Source organism: Schistocerca americana, chromosome 5 (assembly GCF_021461395.2).
Source record: "Schistocerca americana isolate TAMUIC-IGC-003095 chromosome 5, iqSchAmer2.1, whole genome shotgun sequence".
Lineage (NCBI taxonomy): Eukaryota > Metazoa > Arthropoda > Insecta > Orthoptera > Acrididae > Schistocerca > Schistocerca americana.
Genome location: NC_060123.1, coordinates 521,492,717 through 521,506,188, shown reverse-complemented (window position 1 = coordinate 521,506,188; position 13,472 = coordinate 521,492,717).

Sequence of the window (13,472 nt, the reverse complement as noted above, 5' to 3'; positions counted from 1 at the left end):
TGCCACGTTGAATAACGGTTCGGTAAATTGTATATCACGCTTGTGAATGAACTTAGTGCCATTTACACTGCTTGACAGACAACATTTGTACACGTTCCCAGGTGGAGATTTCCTTAACAGAATAACTATCTTTATTCGGGAGAGCATCGATTAAATGAAACCTCATGTTACGCTAATAACAAGTAATTGGTTTTGTTCTAGTCTTGCTCACGATTTGTAAAATACCGCAATCTAACAGCGCGCGCCACATTGGCGCCGAACGTGGTGCTTCGATACACAACATTGTTGTAATATGGTAATAACTGCGCTATCCATCGACGGCTGAAAGGGGGTAAGAGCAAATGTTCATGTTTATCGCTTCCACGCACACACGCGCACTTAATTGACGTAAATAGAGTGATAGCTGCGCTATCCATCGACGGCTGAAATATAGTAAGAGCTAATGTTCATGTTTATCGCTTCCATGCACACACGCACTTAATTGACATAAATGGCATATGTACTCCCGAAAACAATAGTGACAGCAGCATTAAGTAGCAGTGGTTCAGAAATCTGGCTGCGAGTGTAATATTTTCAAGTATATTTGTCTTGTAGATATTTTGTGCACACATTTCACCCATGTAGCTGGTTTTATTTGTATATGTGTTAGCTGTAAGGTATTTTGGAAGAAATATTGTTATTGTCAGCGATACATATATCTTTATGCAATATTAGTGTCGAACATGGTTAGACCCAAGAAGCAAGTAAAGTCGAATGAACATGCTGATGCAGAAATGGCATCAGACCCTCAAATATATCAACCTTCGCACACTTCAGTGTAAGTACTTGAGAATGTAAATATTGATGATGATATTACCTGACATTCGAAGCGAAAATGGAACTTAGGAATTGTCAACACAAACGGACATTCCTGCAGCTAAACCTTTAGAAGTGAATGATAATATTTCTACCGGGCAAGGGGAAGAAGTTCCCAATTCTCAAGCTAAGCCACTACCAGATATGCTAGCATTATTATTTGAAAAGTTCGGTATCGTGGAGAAGGAAAAGATAAAGTGTAGACAAGGAAAGGCTAATAAGAGCAGGAAATTCATAGAACAAATAAACAGTATTTTAATAGAACGAGATAAGTAAATTGTCCAGAGAATGAATCAGGTGTTAGTAGATCGCGATAAAGCAGTTACGACTCATTTCAACAAAGAAATCAGTGCAATAAAGTCTAGTATTGAACCGTTGGCAAACATACCAACTCAAGCGAATAATCTTCAATCCCAAGTACGTAAGTTAGAAACCCAGTTCAAAGCTTTGACTGTTACTGTGGAGTCAATACAGAACGACATCCCCACAGAAATACAGAAACAAGTCCGAACGGACTTAAGTAGCCAAGGTACTGATAATGGAAAATCAGAATCTTGAAACAATGCCAGCACTCAGCAAAGAGATCTCTGGTACTGACAGGCAAAGACACAGTGAATATTTTCCGACAACCTTTATCGCAGTGCATGAAAGACCAAGTTTTGGTTATCAGTATGTATTACCGCAGCAATTTCTTTCTCCAAGAACCCCGAATTATGAAGCAGAGTGTACTTCCAATACAGTCAGTTCACCGTCTGCTAATGAGAGCAACTCGATGCACTTAAGTACCTTAATGCATGAAGAGAGATTAATTAAACACCGTCAGTTCCAAGTATTCAACGAGGAGAGTAAAAAGAATATTCATCCCGTTGTTTTATTAGAAACTTTAGAAGTGTTCTTCCAAAGTCTTGGACGGAGGAACAGAAAGTTCCGTTTGTGGTGTCACACATTTCCAGTGACGCATCGCTCTGGGCGTTGAACGCAGCAGAAACGTGTAAAACACTTAACGACTTCGAGAAGGCATTTCTCGACCAGTTCTGGTTAGCGTCGACTCAAGATTGTATACAACGCAGAAACATATAACCCGAAGACAGGCTCTTTGAACAAATACTTTGAAAAATACATCACTATGACACGGTACTGGGATGGACCAGTAACCTCACGGGACTTGTTACCAGTATTGAAGGCTAGATTGCCAATAGATATTAGGGAGAAACTGTTTAACGTCACAGATACTGATTTTAAGGAATTTTTATCTGTGATAGATTCATTAGAAGAAGACGCCAGAAAGAATTCGGACGCAACAGATAGTGCCAAGTGTTATAACGGAAAAGGTTCCTGGAACGGAAGTAATGGAAATAGAGGCGAAGGCAGCCCCAAGAAAAACAAAAACAAAAGCCATGGCAAGGGAAAGAATAGTAATGGTAAAAATCTTTACAACCAATAACATGATTACTTTTGTAATAATGATAATTATACCAGGAAACAAATGACTACCAGCATCCGAATGGTAATCAAAGACAATATATTAGTGAAAATGCCAACAACAATAAAAATTATAATCATAAAAGACGAAATGAAAATAAATCTGACATTCCGTAGAAGGATAAACCAAAGAACATGCGTGGTGACAATGAGTATTGGCGACAACCAGGGCCAAGTCACTGGCAGCCACAACAAAATTGTATGAATCCGTATCAGCCAGTAAATTACGTACAGGCTATGCCTAGGTCGAATAACCAGTATCCACAATGGTGGGACCCGAGTGGAACAGCTACGACTGTTGAATCACAAAATGTGAAAGTAGTGGAGGTATCCTCGGAACCGAAACAAAATATACCAAAGTCAACAAACTAATCTTGGTCCCTGTAGGCCTTCTCCAGGAGACCGAGACTAAGAATGAAGATAATACGTCTACGCAAGAGAAAATATGACTCTCTATCGGGATGGTAAGAAAATCGAAGATTAACTCTATCAAGAATCTGCCGTCGCTGATAGGGAAGAAAAATATTCAGGCAAGTGTCTATGGGACCATCAATGGTATAGCAGCCATTGTCCTCGTCGACACAGGTACGAATGTTTCGGTGATGAACGCACATTTTTTTGAAGAAGGTAACTCAAATAAAAAGACTGCCGATTTTGCCTGTTAAGAATCTCAAAGCTATAGAAGCGCTGAGAAAGAGGGCACAAATTATAAATGTTTTTTATTCCAGTCTTTCATCACAATATCAGTTCTTTAGACGATGACCGGTTTCAGTCCGTAATGACCATCCTCTTGTCTGTCTTTCGACAGAGTCAAAAGGCTCTGTAAACTGAATTGAGGATGGTCACTACGGACTGAAACCATTCATCATCTAAAGAATTGATATTGTGATCAAAGACTGGAATAAAAAACATTTGACAAGTATTGGATCACTGTTTGTATACGCGACCATGTCACAGTTGGTGAAACAAATTATAAAGTGCCAGACACAGGTTGAAGTTTCCTTTGGAAATAATAGCGTTATATGCACGTTCTTATTGATGAAAAATTTACCAGTACCAGTATTTTTGGAAGGAGATACAGCATTGGTCGTATTTTTTGTTTGTTTGTTTTATTAACAGCAAAATCGATTTTCGGTCACTTAGTGACCATCTTCAGTGCTAGAAGTTAAAAATTTTTTCACATTCAATCAGAGAGTATAAAACAGAAAATCACAACTACATCTGCATATGAACATTACAGTTGGTAGGAACGTACCTGTAATATATAATTTAAATTGGTAGGCACTGGTGTCAACAAGCTTACCGCGATCATATAAACTGAGGCCGCTGTTTACATGCACTTGTTCAGCAGACCTCGGTGTGACAGGGCTTGGCACTCCCTCTATGTGGCATGTGTCACGTGAAGACTTAATATTACTGGTTTTGCGAGATATTAACACTAAATAACTCTTGCGCATTTGTGAATCATGAAGTAATTCAAATTTAAAATGTACGTGAAACACATAGCAGACGAAGGGGGAAGGAAACATCTAAAATACATTGGCGTATTGTTTTTAAAAAACATACTTATAAAACATAAAACAGATCGATGATAAGTTGTCAGAGTGCAGGACGGGTAAAAGAGCAAAAGACAATGATAAAGAATAATATATGAATAACATGAAATGAGGTATAACACAGGTTTTTAAAAAACATAATACCCACCATCTGGCGTGGGAAGTTAGAAGTACAACGTTTGTGATTTACATAAAATGTTACGTTAAGACTAAGGAGTCAAATATATAAAAATAGTAATAGTACTAAACTGCCATTACTTAATAATTAAAATGCCGTGAAACACAATGTTCATTACAAAAAAGTTTGTAGGTGTGGATAAACAATATTAACCGACATGCTGATGTACGTCTCGTTTATCCCTTTGGACAAGCTAGCAGTGTTATAACAGTGGTTATAGGCTTCCGCATAAGCACTGGGTCAGAACCCATACATACATGACATCAAATATACACGGTTGCTTACTGTAAAACATAGCCCCATCATTTGGCGTGGGAAGTTACAAGTACAGGGTTATTACAAATCATTGAAGCGATTTCACAGCTCTACAATAAGTTTATTATTTGAGATATTTTCACAATGCTTTGCACACACATACAAAAACTCAAAAAGTTTTTTCAGGCATTCACAAATGTTCGATATGTGCCACTTTAGTGATTCGGCAGACATCAAGCCGATAATCAAGTTCCTCCCACACTCGGCGCAGCATGTCCCCATCAATGAGTTCGAAAGCATCGTTGATGCGAGCTCGCAGTTCTGGCACGTTTCTTGGTAGAGGAGGTTTAAACACTGAATCTTTCACATAACACCACAGAAAGAAATCGCATGGGGTTAAGTCGGGAGAGCGTGGAGGTCATGACATGAATTGCTGATCATGATCTCCACCACGACCGATCCATCGGTTTTTCAATCTCCTGTTTAAGAAATGCCGAACATCATGATGGAAGTGCGGTGGAGCACCATCCTGTTGAAAGATGAAGTCGGCGCTGTCGGTCTCCAGTTGTGGCATGAGCCAATTTTCCAGCATGTCCAGATACACGCGTGAAACTTGCCCGCATGCGTTCAACCGTTTCCTCGCTCACTGCAGGCCGACCCGTTGATTTTCCCTTACAGAAGCATCCAGAAGCTTTAAACTGCGCATACCATCGCCGAATGGAGTTAGCAGTTGGTGGATCTTTGTTGAACTTCGTCCTGAAGTGTCGTTGCACTGTTATGACTGACTGATGTGAGTGCATTTCAAGCACGACATACGCTTTCTCGGCTCCTGTCGCAATTTTGTCTCACTGCGCTCTCGAGCGCTCTGGCGGCAGAAACCTGAAGTTCGGCTTCAGCCGAACAAAACTTTATGAGTTTTTCTACGTATCTGTAGTGTGTCTTGACCATATGTCAATGAATGGAGCTACAGTGAATTTATGAAATCGCTTCAATCATTTGTAATAGCCCTGTATATCGTCCTTGATTTACGTAAATATTACGTTAAAACTGAGAAGTCAAATATATATAAATAGTAATAGTACGAAAATGCCACTAAGTAACAATTCAAATGCCATTAAACAATATTCACTACAACAACAAAAAAGGTTTGGGGGTGTAGAGTAACAATTTTGTTATCATATTTAACGACGTGATAATGTACATATCATTCGTCCCATCACTGGTTGTACGCTTCCGCATTAGCACCGAGTCAGAACCCATTCGTACATTCACAGGTTGATAAAACAGTAATAAAATTGCCAAGCAACCGGTTTTGAATACTAATAAAATAATTTGTTTTTACATAACTTATAGTAGAAGTGGGACCCATATGAAATACAAGCAGACTTAAGAAGTACCTATAATTCTAACTGTGTTATTGACATAAATTTAAAAATATAAGGTGCGAACAGGTAGTATACGTCAAACATCGAGAAACCATCATGAGGAAGGACAGGTAATAGTGCCACTTATACCAGAAATATACCTCGTACTTTAGAGAAATTAAACATAGGCTATGCACGATAATCAATAATTACGTAAAGTGATAACCGGTTCGTATTACTTTGTGTCAACGCCTAAGAGATGTCCACTATAGTAAAATTATGTTCAGTAGGCGTCCATAAGTTCTGAAAATTACGGAACAAAAGGGAGCATCTTATTTAAAAACCGAAATTAGTAATGTTATTAGAACAAACCGAAACATGTGTGTCTATGTGTTGAGATAGTTTGAATAGCGGCCATTGTTAAGTGTTCTCGTAGCAACTATGACTGAGGTGTTGTATATAAGGGATAACAAGCAACTGACTACGAATTGCTAATTGTGATAATTGGCAACAAGTTGTTGACTTTTTTCGTAGGAATCATAAAAGATTACGTTTATGATATGAAAGTCTACCCCTATAAGATGTATTGCAGAGCTTCATACTCGGTCCCCTGGACAAAGAAATACGAAGCAATTAAGAAAAGTCCGCAGTTCGTGGTCTTGCGGTAGTGTTCTCGTTTCCCGCGCACGGGGTCCCGGGTTTGGTTCCTGGCGGGACCAGGGATACTTTCTCTGGCTCGAGATGACTGGGTGTTTTGTGTCTTTCATCATCATTTCTTCATCATTGACTCACAAGTCGCCGAAGTGGCGTCAGCTAAAAAAGACTTGCAATTTCGGCGGCCGAACACCCCTCATGCGGTCTCCCGGCCAACAATGCCGTACGATCATTTCATTAAGGAAATCCGAAAAACGGTGGACTGGGGAATTATTGAATCATCAAATTCACCATATGATAGCTCTTTGATGGCCATAACCAAAGCAGATAAAAGTATAGGTTTATTTCTCGACGGACGAGACATCAACAAGATTATTATACCAGTGCGAACGAGACCTGAAAACCTCGACGACTAAATTCAGAAATTTTTTGTTAAAAAATATTTGACTTCAGTTGATTTGCGTTCTTCATTAGGTAGATCCTATTATCTGAGGAATCTAGACAATATACTGCTTTTGTGTGTGGGGGACGGAGCTACCAATTCTGTGTTGTTCCCTTTGGCTGGAATATTAGTGCTGTGTGTTCATAGTAGCCTTAGATAACGTACTAGGACCCCAGCTATTAGATCAGGTCACAGCATTTGTTGATGACCTTCTGCTACCCACAGACAGTTGGAAAGAACACCTTGAATTAATACAGAATGAGATAGACACGTTTCTAGCAACAGGAGTAACGGTAAAATTAAAAAAAAAATCCAAGTTTACTCGACAAGAAATAAAATTATTAGATCACATAATATCGCCTGAAGGGATAAGACCAGATCCAAGCAGAATGGAAGCAATAGCGATTTGTCCGTAACCACGGACAAAAAAACAACTCAAAAGTTTCATTGGATTGGCATCCTGCTTTCGAAGATTTCTGACTAGTCAGCATCTTAACAGCGAAGCGTTACTGGTGCTGGACACCTCAGTGCAGGGAAGACTTCGATACTCATTAATGCACCAATTCTCCATCAGCCGGATATGTCCAAGGATTTCTTCACTGTATCAGATGCCTCAAATTATGGAATCTGGGCCGGACGTTGTGGCCGTGCGGTTCTAGGCGCTTCAGTCCGGAACCGCGCTGCTGCTACGGTCACAGGTTCGATTCCTGCCTCGGGCATGGATGTGTGTGATGTCCTTAGGTTAGTTAGGTTTAAGTAGTTCTAAGTCTAGGGGACTGATGACCTCAGATGTTGAGTCCCATAGTGCTCAGAGCCATTTGAACCATATGGAATCGGGGCATGATAAATGATAAACTGGAAGTCAAAATGATCGGATTTTCCAGTAGAATACTAACGAAATGTGAACGCTGCTACACAGTGACCGAACGTGAGGCACTTGCGGTGGTTTTTGGTTTTGAAACATTCCTGTACTGTGTATGTGGGAAGCATGTTAACGTCCTGTGTAATCACCAGGCTTTGAGTTTTATGTTAACTTGCCAGTTACTGCATGGACGTTTAGCTCGGTGGACTCGAGCTCTACAAGAATATGACTTCGAAATCAGGCATATTCATGGACCTGACAATATAGTTGCCGACGCATTATCCATGTTACCGCAAGGTTTACCAGAGTTTGCAGCCTTAGTTGAAAACTCCACGGAATATAAGATCTTGCTGGCAAAAGACAAAGCTAATAGAAAAAAATACCTAGCGTTGTGGAAAAAAGCAGTAAGTGCCAAGAAAGTGATCCGCTGTGGAAGAACATCAAAGACATATTGCGTCAGCAAAGTGACAGTGCTTTCCACCGCTATTATCAGTTAAGCAACGATATTCCGTTTCACAAATCAGACAATCCTAACAGTAATTGGCGAGTGTGTGTTCCGTCAGACACGCTTGAAGACCTAATTTGGTTAACACATCGAGCATGGGGGCATTTCGGCATTATTAAATGCACAATGAAGTTTAATCAGTGTTGTTACTATCCAATTTTAAAAATAAAAATATAAGGTCACATAACAACATGTAAGATATGCCAGAAAGTGAAACGGAGCAATGTATGCAGCGACACTGAATTACATCTCATTATTGCACGATGTCCACGACACATCGCAGCTATCGACATTGCAGGACCCCTACCAACTGCTAGAGGTGTGGTGGAATATATTCTAGAACTGTATGATTTGTTTATTAAATATATAAAAATTTATCCACCTCGAACGTCAACTGCCAGCAATATTGGTAAGAGGTTAACAAATGATTATATCAAGTTTGTCGGACGCCCGTCTACTGTAATAACTGATAATACTACTGTAACCTCCCCACAAAAATTTAAAAGATATTATTTTAAATGCTAATGGACATTGTGCTAAGTGTAACCTCCCAGAGAAATTTTAAAACACAATAATTGAATGTTAACTAGAACAAAACCTAATGTAAACTCCCAGAAAATAAATTTAATGACAATGACAATTAAATAAAAATTAGCAATCCGTCCCTAGTGTAAGCTCCCCACAAAATGAAAGTCAATTTAGTGATAAGAAAATCTCAGTGATAATGATAACTCAATTAGACCGAAATGTCAGTCTTTGGCCCTGTGCAAAAATCAGAATTAATTTCTTACCTCAGTATAACTGCATGTCAAAATTCTGCTCTTATTGTTGGCCGCCGCTTGGAGGAAATTGATTGCAAAAATTTTGAATGCAAGGGAAGCTTTTCTTTAAGGAATATCAAGGGAATATTTCTTTCATTAGAGAATTCTTTGTTAAAAAATTGCTTTGAAAACCAAAAATTATTATTGGGGCGATTATTGCACAAATTAGTTACAGTTAATTTACATTATTAGCTGAGCGCATTGCTGATTCATTACCTTGTTTAAAAAATAATATACCTCATCCTGAATCTTGACCAGAGTGCCATGTCGACGCCCGCCGACTCCTCACACACAACTGTACTCCACTACTACTGCGGACTGACTACATCACACAACTGCACTGGGCTGCTACTACCGACAGGCGGCACTGCTCACAGACTGCCCACTGACTACTGCTCGCAACTGTACTGCACGACAACTACTGACACAGTACCGCTCGCAACTCTCGCGCGGTCAAGCGCAGAGTAGCCACGATAAATGGCTCTCTGGTCAGAGACTCTGCAATGCCTCGCCATCGCCGCCACACAACATACGTGTTTCATAACCCTCCACTGGGGGGGGGGCAAAATTTTGGCAGCGATGGTGAGTCATTTGGACTTGCCAAGCACGGCAAAATTTTTTCTTTAATTAATCGACTTCTACAATTTACAGAATATTTTGATGTAGTACATGAATTAAATGTTGTGCACATGCACTGCGTACAAAACATTTCAGACAAAGACAAAATGTGAGTACAAAACATAGTAGCAAATCAGAAAACTGTATATACAAATTATTTGACAGATAACAAAGTGCACACGCACTGAAAAAATTCTTTAGCATTTTCAGAACAAATAAACAGAATGGCAAAAAATCATGTTGACAAGTGACATGAGTGCACATGCACTGCAGTTGAGAACATATCAGCAGATGACGAAATGTATATACAATGAGTAACAAATGACATAAGTGCAAACGCACTGATGTACTGAACATACAGAATGAGTACAAATCATATTGAAAAATGAGAAAAGTGCACAGGCACTGAAGTTAAATAGAAAACATATTAACACATAACATAAGTGCACATGCACTGTAGTTCCGAACATATCATCAAAGTAAAAAATGTATATACAATATAAAAGACAAGAGTGCACATATACTGTACTTCAGAACAAATCGAAAAAATGTCTTTAGCATTTTCACAACAAATAAACATGATGGCAAAAACAATCATGTCGACAAGTGACATAAGTGTACTCGCACTGGAGTTCAGCAAATCGAAAAAAAATTTATAGCCCATGAACATAAATGATGTTAGCAAAAAAAGATTTTCACTATGTGACAAGAATTAGCATAGGAAAGGGAAGGCTTGCATCATGGTTGTAGCACTTTAGATTGCACACAGCTGTTCTGAAAGTCCATATCTTTCCACAGAAGTACAACACCAAGTGACACAATTTGAAGTTCTTTTCCCATCAGAATTTATCAGCGTAGCCAAGACACTGAACTGTCGTAGTAATATTCCATGTTTTCATTTTGGCAGTACATTAGGTACACCAAACAGTGGGACCACAATAACGTCTTCATCGCTCACGGTGGTGGACAGCATGTCGTGTCAACACCACGCTCTTACAAGGCACACCAACGTAGAATTAGTGCAAAACCAAATATAGTGCTCCATGATCATAAGGATAGACAGGACAAAATGGATATTGCAGTAATTCAGGGTAGTGAGGTCAGAAGGTGAAGGACATTACATCACATACTAATCTTCATTAGGAATTACATTAGTAGTTTGCGGCATTCATAGCCTAGTTATTGAACATTTCTGTACCATGTATTTAGTATTACAGAATAATGTTCATAAAATTAAATTATTGGCTCATGGGTAATCGTATTACAATAAACATCGGCAGTCTTTGGCCAGTTACAAAGCATATTGAGTATGACAGAATAATGTTCATCAGAAGTCTTCATAGAAAAAAAAAAAGTCAATTATTGGCCTAGCATTAACATAATACATTGAGTTATACAAATTATTGGCACTCATTGGCCAGGTACCAAAACATGAAAAAACATCATTGAAAACAGAAGCTAATTAACGGCATAATTAATAACATAATTCTTTTAGTGACATTAATTATTGGCACTCAGTGGCCAGTTAGTATTGAATAGTATAAAACATTGTTCATCATTCAGTATTATTCAGATCATTAAGAAGTCATTATTAAAAATCAGTTAATTACAGTCACAGCATTAACAATCATGGGCATTATAAGTAGTCTCATTACAATAAACAGTGGCAGTTATTAGCCAGTTAGAAAGCATTATTATTTTTTTTATTTTTTTTTGTATCATTAAGAAGTCATTACTGAAGTGACATACTATTCAGAGCTGATCAGTCTTATTCAGAATTCTCTTAAACTAGTAACATTATTTGGGACTGGTAATACATTTTTTTTGTTTTTTTTTTTTTTGCTTCTGTGCTAGATAGTTAGCAATGAATTGCTTTGGGTAATTATAAGGGAAAGCAAGAAGAAAAAAGAAAAAAAAGTTGCTTTCAGGTTGTTCCTGTAAATGAAAAATGTGTAACGTCATTCGTCATGAGTCAGCTGTAGCAAGGTTGTGACACAAGTGGGTAAAAAAAATGCAAGTACTAGTATAGGCTTAATAAGTAACAGGTTTAGTAACTATCATGAAAGGCTTCTCCTGGAAAAAATACAAAATGGATTATTGAGCTGAAAGAAGAAACGCATACTGTGCTGAAAAGTAGTGAACTTCGAATTAACAGGTAGTGAAATGTGTATAAAAAATGTGTTCCATAGCTGTCCTTTCCAAAACCTTCAGTCATTATACTATGCAATATAACACCTGCTGTCAAAACGAACTGCAACAAATACTTAACTAACTACATAGCATAAACATAACTTCAACATTATCCTCATCTGCAAAGAAAACTTCATTATCCATATCATCATAACTCCATTATCACCATCACCTGTAAAGAAAAACTTCATTATTCATAGTAGCATATTCTTCATCATTACTCTTCATCAGTATTCATTATCATCTGCAAAAAAATCACTTCATTATTCATTACACAACTATTCCTTATCTCTAGCATATTTCATCACTAAAACTAAGATGTGTAGTTCTGTCTGACAGCCTGCATCAATCACCTTGTATTCTGAAAGAAAAATTAGTTAAGACTGCTATTCTACGATGAGTATAGTATATTCTTGTTAATGCTTGTTAATCCTGATCCATTTACTCTTCCTCATAAAGTTATTGCATCTTCTTTCGTTTATTCCATAGGCGAAATTCCCATTTCTGTTGAATTTATTTCTTACACGCATCATTTTTTTCTGAAATTGATGAACAGAGATTAATGCCTTGCATTTAAATCATATACCCATTAAATAATGACTGGTTTATGGTGACATAATTAACCATACAGCATAACATGACAGAAAACGTAATATGTCAAAGACATTGACAGTGTTCAAAGGCAAAATGTACAGAGAATATCACAATGCAGCAGCAAAAATGTAAAACACTCACGATCTTGAGATGTCATAGGGGAACAAAAATGTCAAAGTCAACTGGTGTGTGTTATATCTTAACTATTTCACAGTGCATATAAACAAAACATGAAAATAATCGTACATAAAAAGACAAAATGTGATGTTCGTTGTGTTCAGCTTGTATGTAGTGTAGTTAATAGAGGCGAGAATTAAAGACTTTAATGGAGAAAAATGTAACGAAATTAACATGTCATTAGATAACATTGCATAATTATTCATAAAATACGTAAGTGTCTCTGGAAAAAATGTGCACAGTCAGATGTGTAACGACAAGGAAAGCGACCTGCTAACCTTACCTTGCCGGGCACTTGCCAAGAAAAATACGATAATCATCAGTAATTAGTCATGTGAATATAATTGCATAAGTGGTCATAAAAAAATTAGTAAATGGCATCATAGTGTGTTGAATCATAAAGTGTCTTCATTCAATAAAGGGTTTAATATTTGACCAATGATGGTTGCCTTTCGATTTTCTGGTTCTCAAAGTTTCGACGTGTACAACATTGGGGTGAGGGATGCTGCGAATCCGATATGGACCTGCGTATAGAAGTTCAAATTTACTGCACTTACCTTTTATTCTGCTGGATAAATAGTGTGTACGTACTAATATTTTCTGTCCAACGTGAAAGTCGCGGCGTGTACAAACCTGTTTTTGCTGTCTTCTCCGGCGCTCTGCGGCACGTTTGATGTTGTTCAGCGCAATGTCAATTATTTCATGGTGTCGTAGGCGACGACATTTAGGGAAGTTTACTAATTCTTTAATTTTGTTTGGTGGTTCAACGTTTATCAGTATAACAGACGGAGTTAGCATAGTGGATTCATTTGGAATGGAATTAATTACATCTTGGGATGAGAGTATGTGTGTATCCCAATCAATATGTCTTTTGTGACAGTATATTCTACACAGTTTACCAATTTCTTTCATTAATCTT